The sequence below is a fragment of the Bombina bombina genome, chromosome 1 (genome assembly GCF_027579735.1).
Source record: "Bombina bombina isolate aBomBom1 chromosome 1, aBomBom1.pri, whole genome shotgun sequence".
Classification (NCBI taxonomy): Eukaryota; Metazoa; Chordata; class Amphibia; order Anura; family Bombinatoridae; genus Bombina; species Bombina bombina.
In genome coordinates this window covers 338,886,405-338,899,722 of record NC_069499.1, presented here as the reverse complement: position 1 = coordinate 338,899,722, position 13,318 = coordinate 338,886,405, and the positions used below count along the sequence as shown (strand labels likewise).

The 13,318-nt window shown below is 40.0% G+C and overlaps 1 protein-coding gene across 1 annotated transcript in view; it reads right to left on the bottom strand.

Annotated features, from left to right (window-relative positions):
• Positions 1-13,318, bottom strand: part of LOC128645272 (probable hydrolase PNKD) — a 408,654-nt gene that overhangs the window by 190,002 nt on the left and 205,334 nt on the right.

Genomic DNA, 13,318 nt, shown 5'->3' with positions numbered 1-13,318 from the left:
AGTGGTCCTCCGCCCACCTGATTATTTTGGTTACTTCCGTCATCGCTAGGGAACTCTTTGCTCCCCCCTGATAATTGACTTAAGCTACAGTCGTGATGTTGTCCGACTGAAATCTGATGAATTTGGCCGCAGCTAGTTGAGGCCATGCCTGAAGAGCGTTGAATATCGCCCTCAGTTCCAGAATGTTTATCGGGAGAAGCGTTTCTTCCCGAGACCATAAGCCCTGAGCTTTCAGGGAGTCCCAGACCGCACCCCAGCCTAACAGACTGGCGTCGGTCGTTACAATGACCCACTCTGGCCTGCGGAAACATATTCCCTGAGACAGGTGGTCCTGAGACAACCACCAGAGAAGAGAATCTCTGGTCTCCTGGTCCAACTGAATTTGAGAAGACAAATCTGCATAATCCCCATTCCACTGTTTGAGCATGCATAGTTGCAGTGGTCTGAGGTGTATCCGAGCAAAAGGGACTATGTCCATTGCCGCTACCATTAATCCAATTGTCTCCATGCACTGAGCCACAGATGGCCGGGGTATGGAATGAAGAACTCGGCAAGTAGTTAAGAGTTTTAATTTTCTGACCTCCGTCAGAAATATTTTCATTTCTACCGAGTCTATTAGAGTCCCTAGAAAGGGAACCCTTGTGAGAGGGGAAAGAGAACTCTTTTTGATGTTCACCTTCCACCCGTGAGACCTCAGAAAGGCCAATACAATCTCCGTGTGAGACTTGGCTCTTTGGAAAGACGGCGCCTGAATTAAAATGTCGTCTAGGTAAGGCGCCACTGCTATGCCCCGCGGTCTTAGCACCTTTGTGAAAATTCTGGGAGCAGTGGCTAAGCCTAAAGGAAGAGCCACAAACTGGTAATGCTTGTCCAGAAAGGCGAACCCGAGAAACTGGTGATCTTTGTGGATAGGAATGTGTAGGTATGCATCCTTTAGATCCACGGTAGTCATATATTGACCTTCGTGGATCATTGGTAAGATTGTCCGAATGGTCTCCATTTTGAATGATGGGACTCTGAGGAATCTGTTTAGAATTTTTAGATCCAGGATGGGTCTGAAAGTTCCCTCTTTTTTGGGAACCACAAACAGGTTTGAGTAAAAACCCAGCCCTTGTTCCACGATTGGAACTGGTTGGATCACTCCCATTGTTTGTAGATCTTCTTGGAGGAGAACCCTTGAATTCTAGAAGATATCCCTGGGATACAATATCTAACGCCCAAGGATCGTGTACATCTCTTGCCCAGGCCTGAGCGAAGAGAGAGTCTGCCCCCTACTAGATCCGGTCCCGGATCGGGGGCTACCCCTTCATGCTGTCTTGGTGGCAGCTGCAGGCTTTTTGGCCTGTTTCCCCTTATTCCAGCCCTGGTAAGGTTTCCAAGTTGCCTTGGGCTGTGAAGCGTTACCGTCTTGCTTTGCAGCCGGAGAGGATGAAGCGGGGCCGTTCCTGAAATTACGAAAGGAACGAAAATTAGCTTTGTTCTTTGTCTTAAAGGACTTGTCCTGAGGGAGAGCATGGCCTTTTCCCCCGGTGATTTCTGAAATAATCTCTTTCAATTCAGGCCCGAAGAGGGTCTTTCCTTTGAAAGGGATGTTCAAAAGCTTGGATTTAGACGACACATTGGCCGACCAGGACTTTAGCCATAGCGCCCTGCGCGCCAAAATGGCGAAACCTGAAATTTTTGCCGCTAACTTAGCTATTTGGAAAGCGGCGTCGGTGATAAAAGAATTAGCTAGCTTTAGAGCCTTAATTCTATCCATAATTTCCTCATATGAGGTCTCCGTCTGGAGCGAGTCTTCCAGCGCCTCAAACCAGAAAGTGGCTGCAGTAGTTACAGGAATAATGCAGGCAATAGGCTGGAGAAGAAAACCTTGTTGAACAAAAATTTTCTTAAGTAAACCCTCTAACTTCTTATCCATAGGGTTTTTGAAAGCACACCTGTCTTCAATTGGTATGGTTGTGCGTTTAGCAAGTGAAGAAACAGCCCCCTCCACCTTAGAAACCGTCTGCCACGAGTCCCGCACAGGGTCAGATATGGGGAACATTTTCTTAAAAACATTCACTTTACCCTCCCGAGAGAGACCCTAGTGCTTAGAGCCGGCAAAGAGAATGACTGGGGGGTGGAGCTAGAGGGGGAGCTATATGGACAGCTCTGCTGTGTGCTCTCTTTGCCATTTCCTGTAGGGAATGAGAATATCCCACAAGTAAAGGATGAATCCGTGGACTGGATACACCTTGTAAGAGAAATCAAGCTACTGTAGAAATACATTACCTTTAGCAAACGTGTATTCTCTGCAACATGTGCCAAGTCTTGGCCTGTAAAAAAAAACAGGATCCACAACACTAGCAGACAGTGCTGCCTATTGCAAAGCTTCCTCGTTAACCATCTAGTTCCAGAAACGCTCAGTTATGTCACACAGCAAGCAGGAAACTATACTGGATGTGTGTATGTAGCAATTTCAGCACTGTAATTATTTTCACCGAGTCTGCTTCCTTCAGGCTTCTAACAAAAAGGCATGTATGTTCACAAAGTTAATGTTATAAAGACCAATCAATGCAGCAGAATTGCATAATTAACATGAGCATAATAAAAAAAAATACAAAAACAACTACTCTGAATTTCAAATAAGCAGTAGATATTTTTTTTCTGACAAATGTATTTTTTACTCAGATTTTCCGACCCCCTTTATAATGTGACAGACAACAGCCAATCACAGACTAGTATATGTATACCTGTGAGCTCGAGCACTTTCTCTGTAGGATCTTGTTCCCCAGAAAGTGTGAATATAAAATAACTGTGCAAAATTTGATAATGGAAGTAAATTAAAAAGTGTCTTAAAACGGCATGCTCTTTCTGAATCATAAAAGTTTATTTTGACCTGAGTGTCCCTTTAAAAGGACATTTAGGCCCAAATTAAGCTTTCATGAATCAGATAGAGCATGTGATTTCCAATTTATTTCTATTACCAAATTAGCTCTGTTATCGTGGTATCCTTTGTTGAAGTGCATACCTAGCTAGGCTCAGATGCAGAAATGCACCACTGGATGCTAGCTGCTGATTGGTAGCTGCACTTAAATGTCTTGTCATTGGCTAACTGCAGGTGCTCAGGTAGGTCCCGGCAGTGACTTTTCAACAACTGATACCAAAAGAACAAGCTATTTTGGTAATAAAAATACATTTAAAAACTGCATACTCTTTCTGAATCATGAAAGTTAAATTTTGACTTTACCTTTACACACAGGGCCTTCTATTTGTCCCTCTGTAACACAAGAAGCTGATTGATTGGGGTGTATGTATCATGTCCATACTTAGCCAAACAGCGTGAGCATATCAATTATTAATAAAATATCTTTCCTTCTACATTGTGAGTGCTGTCATATTGTTACCTAACAACCATGAATGCAAACACATGAATCAAGTTACACTGCAAACGGACAAAGCCCCTTTATTATCACAGCACTTAAAGGGACATAATAAAATTTTATATGCAAGCAACAGTGCCATAATACAATTATCTAACTATGTGTTGCAAAGTCAGCTGGAAGGCAACAATGTACTGCTGGGATCTAGCCTATCTAGTGAACCAATTACAAGAGGCATATGTGAGGAGACGCCAATCACCGGCTAGTTTCTAGTAGTCGTTCTGGAGCCTACCTAGGTATCATTTTTGACAAAGGACACCAAGAAAATGAAGTAAATTGGAAAGTTTGTTAAAACTGAATGCTTCATCTGAACCATGAAAGTTTAAATATTGATTTAATTTCCGTTTAAATTAAAAGGACATGAAAGTCAATTTCATTTATTTCATGATTCAGATAAAACACACATTTTAAAACAACTTTCCTTTTTACGTCTGTTATCAATGTGCCTTCATTCTCTTGGTATGCTTTGCACTACTGGGAGCTAGCTGAACACATAAGTTAGACAACGACAAGAGGCATATATGTGCAGTCACCAATCAGCAGCTAGCTAACTATAGTTAGCACTGAATCATGAAGCAAAAAATTTGAGTTTTATGTCCCTTTAATTGTTTTTTTCTTGGTTACATCTACAAATAGATCATTTTAAAATGTATTTGACTTTAGCATTTTTCAAGCAAAAATATTTTAAAATGTTTAAATAAGTATGTATAAAGTTGCAGAGAACATTTATTCCATATTTAATATTAATAATATACAAATTAGTTTGAGACAACTCAAATCTAAAATGTTTAGTGAGGTATGAGGCTATCTTTTCCCCTTCTCCTATTTGCAATCAGCACTCAAGCAGAACCAACAGCTCAGCTCCACTTGCTATCAAGTTAGAGCAGAAATATCCCGGGGGAAATAGTTTGTCTTATGTTCTACCCACTGAGGAAATATGGTCACTCTCAGAGGACAGCACATATGATTTGCCACATGATAATTAGCTACTGAGTAAAGAGAAACATGGGAATAATGTTACTTTATATACAGGATCTTATACAGTATTTCGTTTATACTCTACAGGAGACAGGCAGTGATAAGAGTTAAATTCATTTTTTAAAACAAACTAAATACTTTTTAACAAAAGTATTCAAAACAAAGCAGCTCACTTTCATTTTTTCACTGTGTGTGACATTTTTGAAGCTCTGGGCTTTGAACTCTATTGTTTCTTCAAGCCCCTAAAGACTGGGATAAAACTGATATTACAGTGAGATCCCAACCTGGAATCGGACCAAATCCAACTAACGGCTCCGAAAACTGTCATCAGCCATGAGGACAGAGCACAAGGTGACTGATGGATGTGATATTGCTCCCAGCACACAAGCAACAAATGGAATTCGTCAAATTGCTCCCCAGATATTTAAACACAACTTACAATACCAAATAGTTTCCATAGGATATGATGCCAATGTTAGTGCAAAATATCACAATATAACCTAACACTGCCCTAGAGAGAACAATGTAACCAGCCACAGCTGAGAAGAAACAAAAGTCAGTTATGCCCCTTGTATTTAATTAATATATATATATATTTTTTTTATTATTTTTTTTCAAAACAATGTGCACTCCAGATTTTCAATGAATTTCATCATAAGATGCCTTGGGTGCTGCTCATAATATCAAATAGACCAACGAACAGAAGAGCACTCCAAAGGTCTTGCAAAAACCAGTCACTTTTATTGTGAACGTTTTCAACCCGTCCTCAGACTTAAAGGGCCACTGCAAGTAAATATTTTCTATGCCTGTTACTAACTAACTACCCCAAATACGCTTTTTATCAATAGCATTTCATTAACATATCTCTACCGTATATCAGAAATCTTGTCTGCAAATTTAATTGTTTTCCAAACCCACTCCGTGGGTATCCTTTGCTCTTTACCAATCCGTTTACAATACCTAGGTTTCAAAATGGCGCTTTAAACACAAAGTTATTGGTTTAAGCATTTTGAACACGCAGTGCTGAAAATAGTGGGCAGGATAACGTGACATCATCGACGAATAAAAGATATAACTTTTAGAAGGTTATGAAACTTTGTTTTGGAGAAAATATAGGTCAGTAGGTTTTAATCCATGTTTATTAACTTTAATATGTTAGTTGTTTATCTTAAAAATTATAACAGAAAGTAATCCTTTAAAGTAATCATTGTACTTACCCACCACCCGTGTTTTATCAGCACGATAATGAGACATCACGCTCTCCTCAGTAGACCCGCCCCCACCGCTGGGGAAGAAATCACCCGAGGCAACGTGTAAGTAAAACATGTGTACATAACCAAAGTACATAAGAAAAAACTTAAAACAACTAACAGCATGGCAGAATACCGATCGGAATATTCAGAACATATTAAGAAACATATTGTGTTGCTTAGAACAACTTGTCAGGCCGGAACACTCCTAGAAATTTGGACGTTACGTGGTATCCATAGTAACCAACGTAAGGGGACCCGCTGCCAGATGCGGAAGAATCGGGTCAGTCGGAGTAGCTGGTCTGTCAATGTTGCCTAGCAACCGACAACAATATGGCTGGCAATGGTAATATGGGACGATCTATACGAAACAGTTCAATCAGTAAGTGTACACATCATATACTGGAAAATAAGAAGCCTAACAACTGCAGCAAGGCAGGGAATTATAAACAGGAGTCTGCATCTTGTATTTCCAAAGATAGTCATGGGAGGTTACCATGGTAACAATAATTTGTTTAGCTGTATGAATATACATATCCGGAAGCCAACATGCAGATTCACAAAAAGCTGCTGAACACACAACAAAAAATAGTATAAATATATACATATATACAAAATAGAGTAGCAGTTCAACAGTATAATGTTATAGAGACAGGATATGTGGCAGAGTACATCAAACCAGGCAACCCTTATTGGGTAATGGCATTATGCCAACTAGAATAATAATCTAGGATCGTGGACCTCAATATAGACTGTTAGGGGTGGGAATGTATTTCTACAGGAAGACCTGCCAGTCGAGGTGGGTATTTAATCCCTTCGGTATAATTGTATCCATATGGAATGTCCATTGTGCCTCTCTTTGTAGCAATGCATTATTCCGGTCACACCCGCCCCCCCGTTCATTGGGGGTATGTGGTCAATAATAGTATATTTGAGGTCAGGCCTGGCCACGGGCTGTTCCGAGGTACCTCTCTTCAGAGCAGTGCGGGTGGCAGAACGATGGTTCGCAATCCGTGTCCGTAGATCGTCTGAGGTCTTGCCCACATAATACAGTCCACAGGTACAGTGTAGTAAATACACAATGTATGTAGTTGTACAGGTTAGATGACATCTGTGCTTGTAAGTCTTACGTCTGTGGGGGTGCCTAAAAGAAAAGCCAGTAATAAGACCTCCGCATGTAATACAACCCAGGCATCTGAAGACGCCGGGTTTCTTCATGTCTAGCCATGTCGATTGTTTGTAACAGTGCATCAGGTCAGTTTTTATTAAGAAGTCACGTAATGATCTGGCCCTCTTAACAGATCCGTGGTGATATCGTCTGAAGAAGTGGTAATTTCTTTCATGTAATTAGCAAGAGTCCATGAGCTAGTGACGTATGGGATATACATTCCTACCAGGAGGGGCAAAGTTTCCCAAACCTTAAAATGCCTATAAATACACCCCTCACCACACCCACAATTCAGTTTTACAAACTTTGCCTCCTATGGAGGTGGTGAAGTAAGTTTGTGCTAGATTCTACGTTGATATGCGCTCCGCAGCAGGTTGGAGCCCGGTTTTCCTCTCAGCATGCAGTGAATGTCAGAGGGATGTGAGGAGAGTATTGCCTGTTTGAATTCAATGATCTCCTTCTACGGGGTCTATTTCATAGGTTCTCTGTTATCGGTCGTAGAGATTCATCTCTTACCTCCCTTTTCAGATTGACGATATACTCTTATAAATATACCATTACCTCTGCTGATTTTCGTTTCAGTACTGGTTTGGCTTTCTACAAACATGTAGATGAGTGTCCTGGGGTAAGTAATTCTTATTTTCTGTGACACTCTAAGCTATGGTTGGGCACTTTTTTAATAAAGTTCTAAATATATGTATTCAAACATTTATTTGCCTTGACTCAGGATGTTCAACATTCCTTATTTTCAGACAGTCAGTTTCATATTTGGGATAATGCATTTGAATCAAATATTTTTCTTACCTTAAAGATTTGACTTTTTTCCCTGTGGGCTGTTAGGCTCGCGGGCGCTGAAAATGCTTCATTTTATTGCGTCATTCTTGGCGCGGACTTTTTTGGCTCAAAAAATCTTTTCTGTTTCCGGCGTCATACGTGTCGCCGGAAGTTGCGTCATTTTTTACGTTCTTTTGCGCCAAAAAAAAAAGTCGGCGTTCCGGACGTGGCGTCATTTTTGGCGCCAAAAGCATTTAGGCGCCAAATAATGTGGGCGTCTTATTTGGCGCTAAAAAAATATGGGCGTCGCTTTTTTCTCCACATTATTTAAGTCTCATTATTTATTGCTTCTGGTTGCTAGAAGCTTGTTCACTGGCATTTTTTCCCATTCCTGAAACTGTCATTTAAGTAATTTGATCAATTTTGCTTTATATGTTGTTTTTTCTCTTACATATTGCAAGATGTCTCACGTTGCATCTGAGTCAGAAGATACTTCAGGAAAATCGCTGTCTGGTGCTGGAACTACCAAAGCTAAGTGTATCTGCTGTAAACTTTTGGTAGCTATTCCTCCAGCTGTTTGTATTAATTGTCATGACAAACTTGTTAATGCAGATAATATTTCCTTTAGTAATGTACCATTACCTGTTGCAGTTCCATCAACATCTAATGTTCAGAATGTTCCTGATAACATAAGAGATTTTGTTTCTGAATCCATCAAGAAGGCTATGTCTGTTATTCCTCCTTCTAGTAAACATAAAAAATCTTTTAAAACTTCTCTTTATACAGATGAATTTTTAAATGAACATCATTATTCTGATTCTAATGACTCTTCTGGTTCAGAGGATTCTGTCTCAGAGATTGATGCTGATAAATCTTCATATTTATTTAAAATGGAATTTATTCGTTCTTTACTTAAAGAAGTACTAATTGCTTTAGAAATTGAGGATTCTGGTCCTCTTGATACTAAATCTAAACGTTTAGATAAGGTCTTTAAATCTCCTGTGGTTATTCCAGAAGTTTTTCCTGTTCCTGATGCTATTTCTGAAGTAATTTCCAGAGAATGGAATAATTTGGGTAATTCATTTACTCCTTCTAAACGTTTTAAGCAATTATATCCTGTGCCGTCTGACAGATTACAATTTTGGGACAAAATACCTAAAGTTGATGGGGCTATTTCTACCCTTGCTAAACGTACTACTATTCCTACGTCAGATGGTACTTCGTTTAAGGATCCTTTAGATAGGAAAATTGAATCCTTTCTAAGAAAAGCTTATCTGTGTTCAGGTAATCTTCTTAGACCTGCTATATCATTGGCTGATGTTGCTGCAGCTTCAACTTTTTGGTTGGAAACTTTAGAGCAACAAGTAACAGATCATGATTCTCATAATATTATTATTCTTCTTCAACATGCTAATAATTTTATCTGTGATGCCATTTTTGATATTATCAGAGTTGATGTCAGGTTTATGTTTAGCTAGAAGAGCTTTATGGCTTAAAACTTGGAATGCTGATATGTCTTCTAAATCAACTCTACTTTCCATTTCTTTCCAGGGTAACAAATTATTTGGTTCTCAGTTGGATTCTATTATCTCAACTGTTACTGGTGGGAAAGGAACTTTTTTACCTCAGGATAAAAAATCTAAGGGTAAAAACAGGGCTAATAATCGTTTTTGTTCCTTTCGTTTCAACAAAGAACAAAAGCCTGATCCTTCATCCTCAGGAGCAGTTTCAGTTTGGAAACCATCTCCAGTCTGGAATAAATCCAAGCCTTCTAGAAAAGCAAAGCCAGCTTCTAAGTCCACATGAAGGTGCGGCCCTCATTCCAGCTCAGCTGGTAGGGGGCAGGTTACGTTTTTTCAAAGAAATTTGGATCAATTCTGTTCACAATCTTTGGATTCAGAACATTGTTTCAGAAGGGTACAGAATTGGTTTCAAGATAAGACCTCCTGCAAAGAGATTTTTTCTTTCCCGTGTCCCAGTAAATCCAGTGAAAGCTCAAGCATTTCTGAAATGTGTTTCAGATCTAGAGTTGGCTGGAGTAATTATGCCAGTTCCAGTTCTGGAACAGGGGATGGGGTTTTATTCCAATCTCTTCATTGTACCAAAGAAGGAGAATTCCTTCAGACCAGTTCTGGATCTAAAAATATTGAATCGTTATGTAAGGATACCAACGTTCAAAATGGTAACTGTAAGGACTATCTTGCCTTTTGTTCAGCAAGGGCATTATATGTCCACAATAGATTTACAGGATGCATATCTGCATATTCCGATTCATCCAGATCATTATCAGTTCCTGAGATTCTCTTTTCTGGACAAGCATTACCAGTTTGTGGCTCTGCCGTTTGGCCTAGCTACAGCTCCAAGAATTTTTACAAAGGTTCTCGGTGCCCTTCTGTCTGTAATCAGAGAACAGGGTATTGTGGTATTTCCTTATTTGGACGATATCTTGGTACTTGCTCAGTCTTTACATTTAGCAGAATCTCATACGAATCGACTTGTGTTTCTTCAAGATCATGGTTGGAGGATCAATTCACTAAAAAGTTCATTGATTCCTCAGACAAGGGTAACCTTTCTGGGTTTCCAGATAGATTCAGTGTCCATGACTCTGTCTTTGACAGACAAGAGACGTCTAAAATTGATTTCAGCTTGTCGAAACCTTCAGTCACAATCATTCCCTTCAGTAGCCTTATGCATGGAAATTCTAGGTCTTATGACTGCTGCATCGGACGCGATCCCCTTTGCTCGTTTTCACATGCGACCTCTTCAGCTCTGTATGCTGAATCAATGGTGCAGGGATTACACAAAGATATCTCAATTAATATCTTTAAAACCGATTGTACGACACTCTCTAACGTGGTGGACAGATCACCATCGTTTAATTCAGGGGGCTTCTTTTGTTCTTCCGACCTGGACTGTAATTTCAACAGATGCAAGTCTCACAGGTTGGGGAGCTGTGTGGGGATCTCTGACGGCACAAGGGGTTTGGAAATCTCAGGAGGTGAGATTACCGATCAATATTTTGGAACTCCGTGCAATTTTCAGAGCTCTTCAGTCTTGGCCTCTTCTGAAGAGAGAATCGTTCATTTGTTTTCAGACAGACAATGTCACAACTGTGGCATACATCAATCATCAAGGAGGGACTCACAGTCCTCTGGCTATGAAAGAAGTATCTCGAATTCTGGTTTGGGCGGAATCCAGCTCCTGTCTAATCTCTGCGGTTCATATCCCAGGTATAGACAATTGGGAAGCGGATTATCTCAATCGCCAAACGTTGCATCCGGGCGAATGGTCTCTTCACCCAGAGGTATTTCTTCAGATTGTTCAAATGTGGGAGCTTCCAGAAATAGATTTGATGGCGTCTCATCTAAACAAGAAACTTCCCAGGTATCTGTCCAGATCCCGGGATCCTCAGGCGGAAGCAGTGGATGCATTATCACTTCCTTGGAAGTATCATCCTGCCTATATCTTTCCGCCTCTAGTTCTTCTTCCAAGAGTAATCTCCAAGATTCTGAAGGAATGCTCGTTTGTTCTGCTGGTAGCTCCGGCATGGCCTCACAGGTTTTGGTATGCGGATCTTGTCTGGATGGCCTCTTGCCATCGGTGGACTCTTCCGCTAAGACCAGACCTTCTGTCGCAAGGTCCTTTTTTCCATCAGGATCTCAAATCCTTAAATTTAAAGGTATGGAGATTGAACGCTTGATTCTTGGTCAAAGAGGTTTCTCTGACTCTGTGATTAATACTATGTTACAGGCTCGTAAATCTGTATCCAGAGAGATATATTATAGAGTCTGGAAGACTTATATTTCTTGGTGTCTTTCTCATCATTTTTCTTGGCATTCTTTTAGAATTCCGAGAATTTTACAGTTTCTTCAGGATGGTTTAGATAAAGGTTTATCTGCAAGTTCTTTGAAAGGACAAATCTCTGCTCTTTCTGTTCTTTTTCACAGAAAGATTGCTAATCTTCCTGATATTCATTGTTTTGTACAAGCTTTGGTTCGTATAAAACCTGTCATTAAGTCAATTTCTCCTCCTTGGAGTTTGAATTTGATTCTGGGGGCTCTTCAAGCTCCTCCGTTTGAACCTATGCATTCATTGGACATTAAATTACTTTCTTAGAAAGTTTTGTTCCTTTTGGCGATCTCTTCTGCCAGAAGAGTCTCTGAATTATCTGCTCTTTCTTGTGAGTCTCCTTTTCTGATTTTTCATCAGGATAAGGCGGTGTTGCGAACTTCTTTTGAATTTTTACCTAAGGTTGTGAATTCCAACAACATTAGTAGAGAAATTGTGGTTCCTTCATTATGTCCTAATCCTGAGAATTCTAAGGAGAAATCGTTGCATTCTTTGGATGTTGTTAGAGCTTTGAAATATTATGTTGAAGCTACTAAGTCTTTCCGAAAGACTTCTAGTCTATTTGTTATCTTTTCCGGTTCTAGAAAAGGCCAGAAAGCTTCTGCCATTTCTTTGGCATCTTGATTGAAATCTTTAATTCATCATGCCTATGTCGAGTCGGGTACAACTCCGCCTCAAAGGATTACAGCTCATTCTACTAGGTCAGTTTCTTCTTCCTGGGCGTTTAGGAATGAAGCTTCGGTTGATCAGATTTGCAAAGCAGCAACTTGGTCCTCTTTGCATACTTTTACTAAATTCTACCATTTTGATGTATTTTCTTCTTCTGAAGCAGTTTTTGGTAGAAAAGTACTTCAGGCAGTGGTTTCAGTTTGAATCTTCTGTTTATGTTTTTCATTAAACTTTATTTTGGGTGTGGATTATTTTCAGCAGGAATTGGCTGTCTTTATTTTATCCCTCCCTCTCTAGTGACTCTTGCGTGGAAAGATCCACATCTTGGGTAGTCATTATCCCATACGTCACTAGCTCATGGACTCTTGCTAATTACATGAAAGAAAACATAATTTATGTAAGAACTTACCTGATAAATTCATTTCTTTCATATTAGCAAGAGTCCATGAGGCCCGCCCTTTTTTGTGGTGGTTATGATTTTTTTGTATAAAGCACAATTATTCCAATTCCTTATTTTATATGCTTTCGCACTTTTTTCTTATCACCCCACTTCTTGGCTATTCGTTAAACTGAATTGTGGGTGTGGTGAGGGGTGTATTTATAGGCATTTTAAGGTTTGGGAAACTTTGCCCCTCCTGGTAGGAATGTATATCCCATACGTCACTAGCTCATGGACTCTTGCTAATATGAAAGAAATGAATTTATCAGGTAAGTTCTTATATAATTTATGTTGTTTTGTTGGTATTGATGATCTCCCAATACTTCTTGATTGTGTCCGTGAGTGTACCTTTGTCAGTAGTATAAGTAGTGACAAATGTCATCCTGTTGGACTCCGGATTCCCTGCAGTGTCCTGTTCCGTCAGGAGTTGTTCACACTGGTTTACTAGTAATTTCTTGGGGTAGTTACGTGTTTGGAAGCGTTGTATCATCTCTTCCAGCTGTTCATCCATTTTACTTACTTCAGAGTTATTTCTCATAACCCTGAGGAGCTGGGATTTGGGCAATCAATACCGACAAAACATTACCACTTCTTCAGACGATAACACCATGGATCTGTTACAAGAGGGCCAAAGGGATTAAATACCCACCTCAACTGGCAGGTCTTCCTGTAGAAATGCATTCCCACCCCTAACAGTCTATATTGAGGGCCACGATCCTAGATTATTATTCTAGCAGGCATAATGCCATTACCCAATAAGGGTTGCCTG